Source organism: Moschus berezovskii, chromosome 5 (assembly GCF_049115385.1).
Source record: "Moschus berezovskii isolate FMDL1 chromosome 5, NW_MosBer_1.0, whole genome shotgun sequence".
NCBI lineage: Eukaryota > Metazoa > Chordata > Mammalia > Artiodactyla > Moschidae > Moschus > Moschus berezovskii.
Window position 1 is genome coordinate 99,488,652 of NC_142464.1, and position 12,435 is coordinate 99,501,086.

At 42.3% G+C, this 12,435-nt stretch overlaps 1 pseudogene; it reads left to right on the plus strand.

Annotated features, from left to right (window-relative positions):
- Positions 1-9,643: 9,643 nt before the first annotated feature.
- Positions 9,644-11,493, plus strand: LOC129561638 (ferritin light chain pseudogene; annotated as a pseudogene).
- Positions 11,494-12,435: the final 942 nt, after the last annotated feature.

Genomic DNA, 12,435 nt, shown 5'->3' on the forward strand with positions numbered 1-12,435 from the left:
ATGATAAAAGACCAAATAGACATCAACCAAACCTGGAAAATATCCCCTCAATCTATCAAAAAGATGAGATGTAATCAACTATTTTAGTCAAAAAGAAGCCTTTAGATTAGACTCAGGAAGAATTTCATTTTACCTGCTTAATCATGTATGAGTACTAGTCCCTTCATTTCTCTGTTGGTGATGCATTCAATTAAGAAGCCCAGTTTTCTGTCCATGAGGTAGAGGTCTGAGGTCATGTATCTCAAGATGGTGAAATCTGATTGCCCCACATGCAGAAGTCCCTAAGGGAAGATGATCCTCCAACAGCCATAGGACAAGCTAGAAATCGAAGTGCAGATTAAATGGCTCTGGATGAATTAAGTGTTCATTTTAACTGTCAAAAGACTGAGATGATAACTTTTCTCAAAACATAGATCCAATGACATTCTTCACTAAATGTATAAATTTAGTGAATTTACTAAATGTCTCAATTTGAAATATGATTGGGAAAACATTAACTTGTTTTTTGAAACCTAATGTCAAAGAGGGTAACTCAGGACAATTCCTTCAAAGAAGTCACTGGGCCAGTCTAGGACACAAAATGACGTAATTATAAGCCCTTTGGCATCCTCCTCCCAACTCTCATTTACACATTTATTTTTCCAGCTCTAGCCAAATTGTAAGCATGATCTCCCTACTGCCATTTTTTTTCCTGAATTGGGGTCAAAGGCCATCTCCTCAAGGGGTAGATGAATGACTTTTCTCTTTAACCCTCCTGGTCCCATACTGCTCAAACCCAGTGGATGGCATCCCCAGCTTTCCCCTCCTCAGTCTTTCAGATGAAACAAAACATCTCTCCCCCATCCATTCCTCATTTCATTCTTTGTATTCCCTGAAAAACATAGAGCCTTTCACTTGCTTCCTTCTTCAAAATTTGTCTTATCCTCAGAGGATTCTTATCCTCAGCTTCCCAGTGGTGCTGGTGGAAAAGAACCCACCTGCTGGTGCAGGAGACGTGAGAGATGAGGTTCCATCCCTGGGTCAAGAAGATCACCTGGAGGAGGGCATGGCAACCCACTCCAGTACTCTTGCCTGAAGAATCCCATGGACAGAGGAGCCTGGTGGGCTACAGTCAATGGGGTCGTAAACAGTCAGATACAACCGAGCAACTGAGATCTGTGCATGCACAGAGGGCTCTGTTCTCTCTGCAAGTTACTAGAGAATTACTAAACTCCCATGGAAAAGTCAGCAGGAGGGTGGATGTAATATCCAATTACTTGGATTCTAGTAATATGAGAAAGAGCATTCATGAGAACTGGAGACACTTGTTAAACACAGAATAAATGTGACTGAATGGCATTTAGAGATAGTAATGCACGGGATGTGAGAGTTGTACTGTGAAGAAAGCTGATCGCCAAAGAATTGATGCTTTTGAACTGTGGTGCTGGAGAAGACTCTTGAGAGTCCCTTGGACTGCAAGGAGATCCAACCAGTCCATTCTAGAGGAGATCAATCCTGGGTGTTCATTGGAAGGACTGATGCTAAAGCTGAAACTCCAATACTTTGGCCACCTCATGCGAAGAGTTGACTCACTGGAAAAGACTCTGATGCTGGGAGGGATTGGGGGCGGGAGGAGAAGGGGACGGCAGAGAGTGAGATGGCTGGATGGCATCACCGACTCGATGGACATGAGTTTGAGTGAACTCCGGGAGTTGGTGATGGACAGGGAGGCCTGGCGTGCTGTGGTTCATGGGGTCGCAAAGAGTCAGTAATGACTGAGCAACTGAACTGAATGCACGGGAACCTTTTTTCCCCTGAATTTCCCTTTCTTGTCCCACACCCAGACATCAGAGAGGCTGTTCTTTGTCTCCAATGAGCTGAGTGATAGGGTTGGAAGACGAAAATTATCAGAAGATGTTTTTGGCTTTTGTTTTACAAAACCTAAATCTTTAGGATATGTGAATGTGTGAGAGTAGAAGGAGCAGCTTGAATAAACACGAAAGGACAAGGATTTCCCTTATATTGAAAAGAGATATTCCCAAGCTGGGAGAGGGAAAGAGAGATTGTGGGTCCCAGAGCACCAGGATTCAACCCAGTCATCTAGTTGTCAGTAAAGGAGTCAGAAAGGCCAGAATTGCAACAACTAATGGGGGTATTAAGGAAGACAGAATAGAGATGGCTCGTAAAGATTCCTGAGCCCCATACATGGTATGTTAGCAATAGAAAACACCGTAGAATTGAGCATTGGAGATTTTACTCTACTTGTGAGCTTATGAGTTAAATGGCCACAGTTCCACACATGCCAGCAGATAAGTCACCAGGCACAAAGGTTAAGGATGTTATCACTCCAAGGACAGCAGGCAACATTATCTTCATGTTCTCATTGATTTACCTTGTTTCTCAGTCCCACAGGGACTACATGGAACAGCATAGATGGATGTTGCCCATAGCACACAGCTGAGCTGCTCCATTTTAGTAAACCTCAGTATGCTAAGGAGACTACAAGGAAACCTGCCTGGTCTTCATTCCAGAGAGTGGTGTTATCTTTATTATACTGAGAATCAAACAAATCTTCTCTCTATTCCAGAGACAGACACTATTGTCCACGGCTACTTGGTGTATGAACAGTCTTGCAAAGATTATCCAGAATAAACTATCTATGCCTCTGCTAAGACAGTGAAGTGAAGTGAAGTGAAGTCGCTCAGTCATGTCTGACTCTTTGCGACTCCATGGACTGTAGCCTACCAGGCTTCTCCGTCCATGGGATTTTCCAGGCAAGAATACTGGAGTGGGTTGCCATTTTCTTCTCCAGGAGATATTCCAGACCTAGGGATTGAGCCCAGGTCTCCCGCACTGTAGGCAGATGCTTTACCATCTGAGCCACCAGGGAAGTCTCTGATAAGACAGTAAAATACATGAAACCATGATTGGTAGAGAATTGTCTCCCAACACTGTGGAGACAGGAACAGGGGATGACTCTGCTGTGATGTATGTGCTTTGATGACTGAAGACCAGAAAACAGCCTCTACCAGCATCACCTTTAAACTCCATGAGCCATGGGAACTATAGCATAACCCTGGAGAGAACAGAGTGAGGAGCTACACTCCAAGCAAAGAGATTAAATAAAAGTCTGAATCTGTATAGTGGGACAGTTAACTCTCTGCCTCCTTCAGCTAGTAGAATGTCAGACTCAACCCCAGACAGGATATTTGAGGATGACTGGCTGGAAATAACAGACAACTCTAAGAGAAAAAAAACCTTTAGAAATTGGCATTTAATAAGTTTGCACATTCTCTCAAGAAATGGCTGGATCCCTGTCCAATGACCTTACAATGAGGGGCAGGTCCCACACCTCTCTGATGTAACTTCTTATCAGTTTTTCTTTCTTTTTTATTCTTTTTAACTGAAGTATAATTGCTTTTCAATGTTGTGTTAGCTTCTGCTGTACAACAAAGTGAATCAGCTATATGTATGCATATGTCCCTTCCCTCTTGGGCCTTCCTTCCAACCACCACTCCCAACTCACCAATCTAGGTCATCACAGAGCAACAAGCTGAGCTCCCCAGGATACACAGCAGCTTCCCACTATTTAACACATGGTAGTGTATATATGTCATTGCTACTCTCCCAATTCATCCCACCCTCTCATTTCCCACCTGTGTCCACATGTCCTTCCTCTATGTCTGCATCTCTATTCCTGCCTGCTAATATGTTCATCTGTACCATTTTTCTAGATTCCACATATATGCGTTAATATGCAATATTTGTTTTTCTCTTTCTGACGTACTTCACTCTATATGACAGACTAGGTTTATCCACATCTCTACAAATGACCCAATTTCATTCCTTTTAATGGCTGAGTAATATTCTACTCCATATATGTACCACATCTTCTTTATCCATTGTCCATTGATGGACATTTAGGATGCTTCAGTTTTATAGGACTCAATCTTAAATAAGAGTAGACAGCCAGGGATCACCATACCTCTGAGGAAAATCTTTATCATTAAAAAAAAAAGGAAAGAAAGAAATACACAGAAATAGGAACACAGAGGAAACAAATGATGAAGAAAAACAAGATGAAGTTTTTGTTTTTTTTAAGTTATAGTTAAGAGTTCTCCTTTCAGGAAGATAGAACCGATATGCTTTTCCATACCCCTTCCTCCAAGTATAACTAAAAGACCTGGGCATTATTGGTACCCATCTATTCTTGCATATTGTCCATTTTCTCCATTAGACCCCTTAACATATTAAATCTATGCTCAGTCACTCAGTCATGTCTGACTGACTCTTTGTGGCTCCATGGACTGTAGCCCACCAGGCTCCTCTGCCCATAGAATTTTCCCAGCAAGAACACTTGAGTCAATTGCCATTTCCTACTCCAGGGGATCTTACCGACCCAGGGATCAAACCCATGTCACTTGGGTCTCCTGCATTGGCAGATGGATTCTTTACCACTAGGGCCTCCTGGGAAGCCCATTAAGCGTAGGTGTCTTAAATTCTAGGTCTGATCATTTCAAAATCTCTGCCATCTCTGAGGCTGATTCTGATGCCTGCTCCATCTGGTCATACTGTGTGTGTTGTTGTTGTTTTGGGGTGTTTTTCCGGTCTGTTAGTATGCCTCATCATTAAAACTTTATTGCATAAAAGGAAATGTAGTAAATAGGTCTTTTGTGTGCTTTATCTGGCTTGGAATTAGGTATGTTTAGTGTTTGCTGAAGCTAAAGTAGGTATCAGATGCTAAAATTTCCTCATGTCCTTGTTTTTGTAGCCCCTGTTGTCTTTGAGTTTCCCTAAAGACTTCCTCTCAAATAAGATCTGAGACATATAGTTTTTTGAGATGAAACCCCCTGTTACTTTATAGGAGTCCTACTGACATGGTGGTAAAGTATATAGTAAGAAAAAGCATTCTGTAGTCCTACAGAGATGTCTTAGCCTGTTAGTGAGCCTGTGCCCCAGAGTTAAGACTTTCACAAGGGCTTCTCAGTTTGTTTTTCTACTCCCTAGGTGATACAACAAGGTTACAAAAGGCAGGATTGGCTATTTCCTTTCTTCCAGAAGGGTTAGACTCTGACAAAACTTCAGTCTGTTGGGCTCTTATAAAATAGTTTTCCCTGATGCAGGCATTGTGAAGAACAGAATACTCTAGGCATGTTTCAGAATGGCTATTCCAATTATTCACTGTAAGAAAGTAGTAGAACACCTAGACATAAAACTCACTAAGCCTAAATCCTGTGGAGTTTTTTACTCTCAAACTTGTCCACACCAAGCCTCCAGCAAATCATTAATGCCACCTTCAGTTTTTCTACCCTTGCTCTTGTTCCTGCAGAGGTTTCTGCTCATGGATTTCTGGTCTGGTAAATTATGATCCTGTGTATCCACCTCTCTCCAATTTGGGGGGCATCAGTTTGCCCTGTGATCACAGTTCTCTGGAGGATATGAGTTGTTGATTTTTTAGTGTGTCACACACTTTTTCGTTGTTGCTGTTGTTATGAAAGTGGGAGTGACAACTTCCAAGTTCCTTACACACCTGATGCTGGACTGGAAACCAGAAGTCCAATTTTGTAAACTTTTTATTGTCTCATAATCACACAGTTTCAGGGATGCTAATCTTCTACTCTAGTGCCCTGGCAGCAGTTGTTGTTGTTCAGTTGCTAAGTCACATTCAATTCTTTGCAACCCCATGGACTGCAACATATCAGGCTCCTCTGTCCTTCACTATCTCTTGGAGTTTGCTCAAACTCATGTTCATTGAATCAGTGATGTCATCTAAACATATCGTCCTCTGCCACCCACTTCTCCTTTTGCCTTCAATCTTTCCCAGCTTCAGAGTCTTCTCCAATGAGTCGGTTCTTCACATCAGGGGCCAAAGTGTAAAAGCTTCAGCTTCAGCATCAATCCTTCCAATGAATATTCAGGATTGATTTCCTTTAGGATTGACTGGTTTGATCTCTTTTCAGTCCAAGGGACTTTTAAGGTCTTCTCCAGCAACACAATTCAAAAGCATCGATCCTCTGGCACAACTCTTACATGTTGTGACCACTGCATGAACCATAGCTTTGACTGTATGGACCTTTGTTGGCAAAGTGATGTCTCTGCTTTTTAATATGCTATCTAGGTTTGTCATAGCTTTTCTTCCAAGGAGTAAACGTCTTTTAATTTCAAGGGGCTGCATTTACCGTCAGCAGTCATTTTGGAGACCAAGAAAATAAAATCTGTCATTGCTTCCACTTTCCCCTCCTTCTGTTTGTCATGAAGTGATGAGACAGGAAGCCATAATCTTAGGTTTTTTGACTGTTGTATTATAAGCCAGCTTTTTCACTCTCTTCTTTCACCCTCACCAAGAGGGTTTTTAGTTCGTCTTCACTTTCTGCCATTAAAGTGGTATCATCTGCATATATGAGGCAGTTGATTATTTCTCCCAGGTATCTTGATTCCAGCTTAGGATTCATCCAGCCTAGCATTTCACATATAAGTTACTCTGCATATAAGTTAAATAAGCAGGGTGACAACATACAGCCTTGACGTACTTCTTTCCCGGTTTTGAACCAGTGAATTGTTCCAAGTCCATTTCTAACTGTTGCTTCTTGACGTGCATACAGATTTCTCAGGAGGCAGGTAAGGTGGTCTGGTATTCCATCTCTTTAAGAATGTTACAGTTTGTTGTGATCCACAGTCAAAGGCTTTAGCAAAGTCAATGAAGCAGAAGTAGATGTATTTCCAGAATTCTTTTGCTTTCTCTATGATCCTACAAATGTTGGCAACTTGATCTCTGGTTCCTCTACCATTTCAAAACCTAGCTTGGACATCTAGAAGTTCTCAGTTCACATTACTGCTGAAGCCTACCTTGAAGGATTTTGATCATAACCTTACTAGCAGGTGAAATGAGCACAGTTGTATGGTAGTTTGAACATTCTTTGGCACTGCCCTTCTTTGGGATTGGAATGACTAGACACAAGTTAGACAGAGGTCCCAGAGCAGCAAATCTAGTGTCCTCTCTTCAGTGTAATCACTTCCTCCCTTAACAACCTCAGTACAAGGGATACAGGGAACAGACTGGAAAGTCTGATGAGTGTTTTGTGATTTAAAAAAAAAAAACCCTCATAAAATACTGTAACCACACTCTCTTTCCCTAGGAAAAAGAGACAGTAAAACATCCAATTAACCTGAGAGAAAACATTCCTATGAACTGTTATTAAAATGAAAGAAGTTATTTCAAACAATTTTAGCTAAGAGCAAGAGTTAGTTTGGGTTCCTGTGATTTTCAAAACTCTAATCCATTTTAATCCTTTAATTGCTTTGTACTTGGGCTGAATTAGGAAGTTCAAGTTTTTGTCCACGAGTCTGAAGTCTGAAAGAAAACCCTGTGATTCATTTTTTAGAAGGAAACACTTTCAGTACCCTTAAGGTATTTCTAGGGATTATCCCAGAATAGGGAAATTTTAAACTCTAGGAACATTGTGTTAAAGACAGTTATATTAAATAGGGTGGAGAATATCAAACACAGAGGAATGATTAAATCAAACTGGAAACCATTTCTGCAGTTGGCATTCAAGAGAGAAGAGGCTATTTCCAATTTTAAATCAAATAATTAAGGTGTGAATAATTTTCTTTTAGTGATTTTTATTGGAGTATAGTTGATTTACAAAGCTGTGTGAGTTCCAGATGTGCAGCAAAATGAATCAGTTATACATATACATATATCCACTTTGGGGGATTCTTTTCCCATATAGATTACTACAGAATATTGGATAAGTTCCCTGTGGTATATGGCAGGTCCTTATTAGTTATCTATTTTATATACAATTGTATGTATATGTCAATCCCAATCTCCCAATTTATTTCTCTCCCCGCTTCCTCCCCTGGTAACCATAAGTTTGTTTTCTACATCTATGACTGTATTTCTGTTTTTAAAATAAGTTCACTTGTATTATTTTTATTAGATTTCACATTAAGTTATATCATATGACATTTGTCTTTCTTTGCCTGACTTACTTCACTCCATTTGACAGTCTCTAGGTCCATCCATGTTGCTGTAAATGATATTATTTCATTCCTTTTTATGGCTGAGTAATATTCTATTGTATATACCTACCACATTTTTATCCTCTTCCATTGTTAACTGACATTTAGATTGCTTCTGTGTCTTGGCTATTGTAAAGTGAATAATTTTCTCCTATATATAGTTTAAGGGCTTCCCAGGTGGTGCTAGTGGTAAAGGACCCACATGCCAATGCAAGAGACATAAGAAACACAGGTTCTGTCCCTGGGTCAGAAAGATCCCCTAGAGAAGGACATGGCAACCCACTCCAATATTCTTGCCTGTAGAATCCCATGGACAAATGAGTCTGGCAGGCTTTAGTCCATAGGCTCTCAAAGAATCAGACATGACTGAAGTAACTTAACATACACACACATATATTTTTAAACTACTTTTCTTGGTAACTATAGTTGCATCAGAAGAGAAAACTAGATTGTTGTAGGGATAGGAATGGGAGGAAAACCTGCCTTCCATCAGAAACACATTTGTACTGTTGGAATTGGTACCACATCCAAATAGGAAAAGGGGTACATCAAGGCTGTATATTGTCACCTTGCTTATTTAACTTATATGCAGAGTACATCATGAGGAAAGCTGGGCTGGAAGAAGCACAAGCTGGAATCAACATTGCCAGGAGAAATGTCAATAACCTCAGATATGCAGATGACACTACCCTTATGGCAGAAAGTGAAGAGGAACTCAAAAGCCTCTTGATGAAAGTGAAAGAGGAGAGTGAAAAAGTTGGCTTGAAGCTCAACATTCAGAAAACAAAAATCATGGCATCTGGTCCCATCACTTCATGGGAAATAGATGGGGAAACAGTGGAAACAGTGTCAGACTTTATTTTTTAGGGCTCCAAAATCACTGCAGATGCTGATTGCAGCCATGAAATTAAAAGACGCTTACTCCTTGGAAGGAAAGTTATGACCAAACTTGATAGTATATTAAAAAGCAGAGACATTACTTTGCCAGCAAAGGTCCATCTAGTCAAGGCTATGGTTTTTCCCGTGGTCATGTATGGATGTGAGAGTTGGACTGTGAAGAAAGCTGATCGCTGAAGAATTGATGCTTTTGAACTGTGGTGTTGGAGAAGACTCTTGAGAGTCCCTTGTACTGCAAGGAGATCCAACCAGTCCATTCTAAAGGAGATCAATCCTAGGTGTTCATTGGAAGGACTGATGCTAAAGCTGAAACTGCAATACTTTGGCCACCTCATGCAACGAGTTGACTCACTGGAAAAGTGATGCTAGGAAAGGTTGGGGGTAGGAGGAGAAGGGGACGACCGAGAATGAGATGGCTAGACGGCATCACCGACTCTGTGGACATGAATTTGAGTGAACTCCGGGAGTTGGTGATGGACAGGGAGGCCTGGCGTGCTGTGATTCATGGGGTCGTGGAGAGTCGGACACGACTGAGCAACTGAACTGAACTGAACATATATTTATGAGCATAACCCTAATCATTTATTAGTTGCTTATTACATAAATAATTTTATGAAAAATGTGAGCAGTGTGCTAAATTCCACAATTTCCAAATGCAACAGTTAGCATCATGTAATCCTTTCCATAACCTCACCCAGCAGATGTGTTATTTGGTCTTATTCTCAAGCATCTGGCTTTCAAGATGGCTCTGTTGCTGATTCCTCTGCCCTGGGGTGGGATCAATGACAACTTCCCAGAGAAAGAGACAAATGAGGACGTAAAGATGCAAAACCCACAAGCTGATTGTCTCAATTTAACATAAAGAAGAAAAATGGAGAATAACCTTTCAGACCCAGATCTCAGGTTTAGTGCAACATCCTCAGCTCATTTGAGAAAAACCTACCCAGCTTAGCGGGTAGAGAATACAAAGCATGTCACCTGTTCGCCAGCAACTCTGTAACATGGAAGAGAAAAACACATGGCCTTTGTTCTCCCAAAGCAGGTCCAGATGGAGTTCCAGGAAAGTTTTTCAAGTTTCTCTTGTTGCTTCCTCACAGGCTATCTGCCCTCAGTGAGCAGGGAAGAAGGGTCTCCTTTCTCTCTCTTGTTTGTCCTCTAACACCTTAAATCCAGTGGGATGATGTTCATTTTGTGCACACACACACACACTCACACCTCCCCATATCATAAACCTGACTTCTAGTAACTCCAAAGTCTAAATTTCTCTTTCTTTTCTTTTTTCCCTAACTCATATCCTGGCTTCATCTCAGGTTCATCCCTTGGGATAACTATGGCTCTCATCGAAACAGGATATTCTAGATTCTGTTCTCTAGAGGAATCCTTAAGAATAGGGTTCTTAAACTCTAAGGTGCCAAAAAGGAAGAGGAAAAAGTGACAGACAATGGGCTGTGGTTGATTATAGTTCGAAAGGGCATGTGATTCCCTTATTCACAGGGGTTGATGACCTGCACTAACTGAAGCCAAAATCAGTGAAGTATGGATTCTAAAAAGAATCCCTTGGTTGGAGGTAGAGTGATTATTGACAGAAAAATGTTGATAAACAGGAGTTTACTAGAATTTTCCCTGGAGGACATCGCCTGAGAGACAAGTAACTAGAAGTACTTTAACCAGTCTCAAGGCTTTGTTACTTTCAGTTTATGGTGTGTGACTAAACAGTCAGACATGACTGAAGCAACTTAGCATGCACCCACAAAGATTCATGAGGAGAGAAGAGCTAGTGAGAGACACACAAGCCTTAAGAGGTTGGAGACATATGAGGGGTGAGAGAAGAAATGATTAGGGGTTAGGGATCTCTTTTCTGGAAGTGCGCTCAGCAGTCCCGCGTATCTGTCTCTTGCTTCAACAGTGCTTGGAGGGAACAGACCCAGGGACGCCCCTTGCTCCAGCCTCCAACCACCCTCCAATATTTTTTCCAGTCACAAAGTTCAGAATCAGCCACTCAGCTGTCCACAATCACCGGGAACAGCCACCATTTTTGAGCTTAATTCCTTATAACCTATCAACCATAAACTCCCAGATTCGTCAGAATTATTCCACCGAGGTGGAGACTTCCCTCTACCGCCTGGTCAATATACATCTGCAGGCCTCCTACACTTAGCTCTCTCTGGGCTTCTATTTCCACCTCGAAGATGGGGCTCTGGAGGGTGTGGGCCACTGTTTTCATGAATTGGCCAAGGAGAAGCACAATGGCCCAGAGCGTCTCTTGAAAATGCAAAATCAGCGCGGGGGCCACACGCTCTTCCTAGACATGCAGAAGCGTCTCTAGATGAGTGAGGTAAAACCAAGGATGCTATGGAAGCCGCCCTTCTCATGGAGAAGAATCTGAACCAGGCCCTTTTGGGTCTGCAGAGTCTGGGTTCGGCCCGCACAGACCCCCACATCAGTGATTTCCTGGAGAACCACTTCCTAGGTGAGGAGGTGAAACTAGTCAAGAAGATGGGTGACCACCTGACCCACCTCCGCAGGCTGGCTGGCCCCCAGGCTGACTTGGGCGAGTATCTCTTGGAAAGTCTTACCCTCAAGCAAGACTAGGAGCCTCTGGAGCCCAGCGGCCTTTGAGGAGCCCCCTAACATCAGGGCATCTGCCTGAAGCCCCTCTTTACATCCACTAGGCAGCTTTTTAACACCCTGGAGAGCCTGCTCTCAAGCCTTGGACCAAATGGAAACAATAAAGCTTTTTGAAGCCAAATACTTTTCACTTTCATGCATTGGAAAGGAAATGGCAACCCACTCCAGTGTTCTTGCCTGGAGAACCCCAGGACCAGGGGAGCCTGGTGGGCTGCCGTCTATGGAGTCACACAGAGTCAGACACGACTAAAGTGACTTAGCAGCAGGAGCAGCATATATATATATATATTTTTTTTTTTTTTTTCTCTCCTGCTGACAATGATACTCAAACTCCAGAGGAACCTATGGGCTTCCTTCTTGGCCTCCCCTTACCAGCTTTGCTCTTTCTCAGCCTGAGGTGAGAGTCGGGGTTGGGCAGGTGGCCAGAAGCAGTGGGGCAGGGGTTCCATGGGAATCCCAGGGTGTCTGAGAGACCCTCTCCAACCCCTATCTTACACAGATTTCTTAGCTTATACACCCCAATTTCACACTCAGTGGAAAAGAACACAGGCGTTTCCCTAGAAACAAAAGAAGTTTAAACCACACCCCATTTCTCTCCTCAACTTCTCGGTTTAGAATAAGTAATTCTATGCTGTTGTTTTTTAGTTGCTTAATCATGTAGGACTCTTTGCAAACCCATGGACTTCCCACTCAGGGATCGAACACAACTCTTCTGCATTGATGGGCAGATTCTTTACCTTTGAGCCATTTCTGGTGGCTCAGTAGTAAAGAATCCACCTGCCAATGCTGGAGACACGAGACCCACAGGTACAATCCCTGGGTAGAGAAGATCCCCTGGAGAAAGAAATGGCAACCCATCCCAGTAATCTTGCCTGGAAAACCCCATGGACAGAGGAGCCTGGTGGA